The 5,000-nt window shown below is 35.8% G+C and overlaps 1 protein-coding gene across 6 annotated transcripts in view; it reads right to left on the minus strand.

Annotated features, from left to right (window-relative positions):
- LOC125034287 (signal-induced proliferation-associated 1-like protein 1) overlaps nucleotides 1–5,000 on the minus strand; it is a 33,763-nt gene that overhangs the window by 21,529 nt on the left and 7,234 nt on the right. For all 6 annotated transcript variants that reach the window (XM_047626044.1, XM_047626043.1, XM_047626045.1 and 3 more), the window contains exon 2: nucleotides 1–81. This exon is cut by the window's left edge and continues 1,569 nt beyond it. The gene's annotated coding sequence lies outside the window, so the exon portion shown is untranslated. The remainder of the gene's footprint in view (nucleotides 82–5,000) is intronic.

Below are 5,000 nucleotides of genomic sequence, written 5' to 3' on the forward strand. Positions count from 1 at the left end.
TTTTTCTTGCTCATTATTCACAATCTACATTTTGTAATTTGCTGTTTTGAAGTCTGCCTTTATTTTCTAAGTTCCGATCAGCTGAAATAGTAAGTACAAAATTAGTTAGTTATACACAGGATGTATATATATATTTTTTTTTTTATACAGGGAGCACTATAGATGGAGAATAAGATAAACACCTAAAAAAGGATAAGATAATATGAACAAATATCAGCCCAATTTTTTTCTTATAACAATATGAAATACATAAACCATAATAAAAATAATCATTAATATAAAAAGATGCCTAATCAGAAAAACAACAGAAATAACAAAATAATGAAATAAAAATAAACTGATTAAAACAATAATGACATAATAAATATAACAAAAACAACAGCAATAATAATAATAACAATAATGATGATAATGATGTTGATGATGATGATGCTAATAACCATCACAATAATAATAATAATAGAGAGATACAATAACAATAATATATAATAATAATAATATTAAAATAATAACAACAACAACAATAAAGATAACAATGATAATAATAATAATAAAAATAATAATAATAATGATAATAATAATAATATTAATAATAATAATAATAACAGAAATGATGATGATGATGATAATTATAACATTAAAAAAAATATATAACAACAAAATAATAACAGATAACAACAATTCCAATAGACTTATAACACCAATAATAAAAAGAACCTTATTAATACTACTTCTACAACAATTACTAATAATTATAAACAACAATACTGATGATGATGATGATGCTATTACTGACAATGTTGATGATAATAATAACAATAACAATAATGATAATAATGAAAGTAATAAAAATAATAAAATTAATCATATTTATAACAACAACAATAACAATAATAATAAAAATAGTAATAATAATAAAAACAATTATCATTCTTATTATTATCAATATCACCATCAGTATTGTTACTATTATTAATATCATTATTATTCATATTTTTCAATAAAAATAATAACACTAATAATAATAATAATAATAATAATAATAATAATAATGATAATGATAATAATAATGATAATAATAATAATAACAATAATGATGATGATAATAACAATAATGATAATAATAAATAATAATAATAATAATAATAATAATAATAATACTAATATAATAATAATAATAGTAATAATAATAATAATAATAATAATAATAATAATAATAATTAATAATAATAACAACAAAGGCACGAAATAATTATGTTATTACTTAAAAAATACAACTAAAACAATAATTACAATAATTTCTCCAATGATACTGACATTAATAAGAATAATTTTAATAACAATAATAATAAAAAAAATAATAAAAACAATAACAAAAAAAATATATATATATAATATATATATAACAACAACGGTAATAATAATAATGATAATAATAATAACAACAAGAAAAAAATATATAATATGAGCAATATTCATAAAAACATCATTAATAATGGTAATAATGTGGTGATGATAATGACAGTGATGATGATAGTGATGATATAGGTTACTATAATCATAATAATAATTATAATATTATTAACGATAAATAATATTAATATTAATAATAATAATAATAATAATAACAATAACAATAATATTAAATAAATAGTAACATATAATAATAATATTAACAATAATAATAACAATGATCATATTAACTGAAAACACTAATGTAACCATAATAATAATAACACCAATACTGGTAATAATTTGCTACAATGCTGAAAGAAAAATAACATGAAATAAAATAATAAATACAAATTCAACAAAATTAAATAAAATTACAAAAAATAACAAATATTGTCACTGAAACAAAAACAAATAGCATGAGAGCATGTTACAATTACTTATGCCACAAACAATACCATCACATTACTGAAAAAAAAAAAAAAAAAAAAAAAAAAAAAAAAAAAAAAAAAAAAAAAAACAATGAAACTCATTACAGAGGAAGAAACATGAAAATAACCCGCAACCAACACGAATATCTTCATTACACTTATAATTATCCAAGGGAGATCCCGCTAGAATCCAGGTGTCACTCCCCCCCCCACAAAAAAAAAAAAAAAAAAAATCCACTTTCATCTTCATCTACAAACAATAACGGGAGATGATGCAGCTTTTTTTCCCCCACTGGCCCACGTAATATATGGGAGAGAGAGAGAGAGAGAGAGAGAGAGAGAGAGAGAGAGAGAGAGAGAGAGAGAGAGAGAGAGAGAGAGAGGGAGGGAGGGAGGGAGGGAGGGAGGGAGGGAGGGAGGGAGGGAGGGAGGGAGGGAGGGAGGGAGGGAGGGAGGGAGGGAGAGGGAGGGAGAGGGAGGGAGAGGGAGGGAGAGGGAGGGAGGGAGGGAGGGAGGGAGAGAGAGAGAGAGAGAGAGAGAGAGAGAGAGAGAGAGAGAGAGAGAGAGAGAGAGAGAGAGAGAGAGAGAGAGAGAGAGAGAGAGAGAGTGTGTGTGTGTATACATATGTATATATACACATACATACATACAAACATACAGACATACATACAGACATACATATATACATATATATATACATACATACAAACATATAGACAATAGGCTTGCTTGCTTGCTTGTTTGCTTGTTTGCCTGCTTGCTTACTTACCTACCTACCTACCTACCTACCTACCTACCTACCTACCTACCTACCTACCTACCTACCTACCTACCTACCTACCTACCTACCTGCCTGCTTGCTTACTTGCCTGCCTGCCTGCCCATCTATATACACACATATAATATAGACACTTATGCTATATACATACTCCAAATACACTACTGCACATATGCATGCTGGCAAACCTGTAAGCTAACCAGCCCACCAACCAATACATGAACAAACGTACACAGACACACTATACACATATAAATACATTTTTTTCCCCCTTCTTTTCTATTGGATTTCCTGAACAATGAGAGCTGACAGGAAGAGAGGAGGGTGTGGTTCTGGGGAATGGGGGTGAGAGGGGGTTGGGGGAAGGGAAAAGGAGGAGGAGGAGGAGGAGGAGGAGGAGGAGGAGGAGGAGGAGGAGGAGGAGGAGGAGGAGGAGGAGAAGGAAGAGGAGGAGAAGGAAGAGGAGGAGAAGAAAGGGAAGGAGAAGGAAGAGGAGGAGGAGGAGGAGGAGGAGGAGGAGGAGGAGGAGGAGGAGGAGGAGGAGGAGGAGGAGGAGGAGGAGGAGGAGGAGGAGGAGGAGGAAGAGGAGGGGGAGGGTATGGAGGAAGCAAAGGGGAGATGAAGAGTGGAAGAAAGGGAAGGGAAGAGGGGGAAAGGAGGAAAAAAAAAAAAAAAAGGGAGAAGGTGGATAAAAGCAAAAGCTGATGGAGGGGGATGGGAAAGAGGAGAGTTTGAGAGGAAATGAAAGGATAGTAGGGAAGAAAGGGAAGAGAGGATGGGAAGAGGGGAAGAGAGGAGAGGAGAATAAAAAGGAAAGGAGGAAGAGGGGAAGAGAGGAGAGGAGAATAAAAAGGAAAGGAGGGAGAGAGGGTAGAAATAGGAACAAAACAAGGAAGGAAACAAAAAGGAAGGAAAGAAATAAAAAGGAAGGGGAGAAAGAAGGAAGAGAGGAAGAAAAGGGACAAAGGAAATGAAAATGGGACGACAAGAAGCAAGAGGAAACGAATCAAAGAAGCAAGAAGGAAAAAGAGATAAGGAGAAAGAGGAAACAAGAAGAAAAAGAGGAATGTGACAAAAGACCAGCAACATTAAAACCACCCAAATAATTCTTCAGTTAGCTGGAAAAGCTTCATGAAAAAGCTTCTTGGCAAAATCCCAAAGGCAAAAAATCTCCAAAAAGTCTCAAATCTCACAGCAAACCTTCCCATAAAAAGCCTCGAAAACATAAGCTTCACAGGAAAAAAAACGACAGAAAAGGCTTCCCTCAACCTACCACGAAAAAAGCTTCACGGAGAGGCTTGGGAAGAGTGCGATTACTCAGGAATCTAGATCAAAATTAATGATGAATGCAACAGACACAAAGGCTTTGTGTGCGTATAGTATTTCACAACACAATATAATGAATGGCAGGAGATGAATGGAGCTGGAAGGAAGTAGAAGAGGAAGTGGAAGAGGAAGGGGGAGGAAGAGGGCAGGAGGTGGAGAAGAAAGTGAAGGTGAATGTGGAGGAGGAGGAGGAGGAGGAGGAGGAGGAGGAGGAGGAGGAGGAGGAGGAGGAGGAGGAGGAGGAGGAGGAGGAGGAGGAGGGAGGAGGAGGAGGAGGAGGGGAGGAGGAGGAGGGGGGAGGAGGGGGGGGAGGAGGAGGAGGAGGAGGTGGAGAAGAAAGTGAAGGTGAATGTGGAGGAGGAGGAGGAGGAGGAGGAGGAGGAGGAGGAGGAGGAGGAGGAGGAGGAGGAGGAGGAGGAGGAGGAGGAGGAGGAGGGGGAGGAGGAGGAGGAGGAGGAGGAAGAGGAGGAGGGGGGGAGGAGGGGGGGGGGAGGAGGAGGAGGAGGAGGTGGAGAAGAAAGTGAAGGTGAATGTGGAGGAGGAGGAGGAGGAGGAGGAGGAGGAGGAGGAGGAGGAAGAGGAGGAGGAGGAGGAGGAGGAGAAGAGGAGGAGGAGAAGAGGAGGAGGAGAAGAGGAGGAGGAGAAGAAGAGGAGGAGGAGAAGAGGAGGAGGAGGAGGAGGAGGAGGAGGAGGAGGAGGAGGAGGAGGAGGAGGAGGAGGAGGAGGAGGAGGAGGAGGAGGAGGAGGAGAAGAGGAGGAGGGAGTGGCTAAGGGAAAGGGGGAGGGGGAAGTGGAGGTGGTGGATAAGAAAGACAAAAAGAGAGTGGAAGAGAAGGAAGAGGACAAGGAGGAAATCAAATTCACAATAAATATAATAATAATAACAATAATAACAACAATAATAATAATATAAATAACAACAATAACAATAATAATAAAAAAAAAAAAAAAAAATCCATTCAACATATGCACCATTACTTCCTAAACCTGAATATAGAAAAAAACATGACTCA

Source organism: Penaeus chinensis, chromosome 17 (assembly GCF_019202785.1).
Source record: "Penaeus chinensis breed Huanghai No. 1 chromosome 17, ASM1920278v2, whole genome shotgun sequence".
NCBI lineage: Eukaryota > Metazoa > Arthropoda > Malacostraca > Decapoda > Penaeidae > Penaeus > Penaeus chinensis.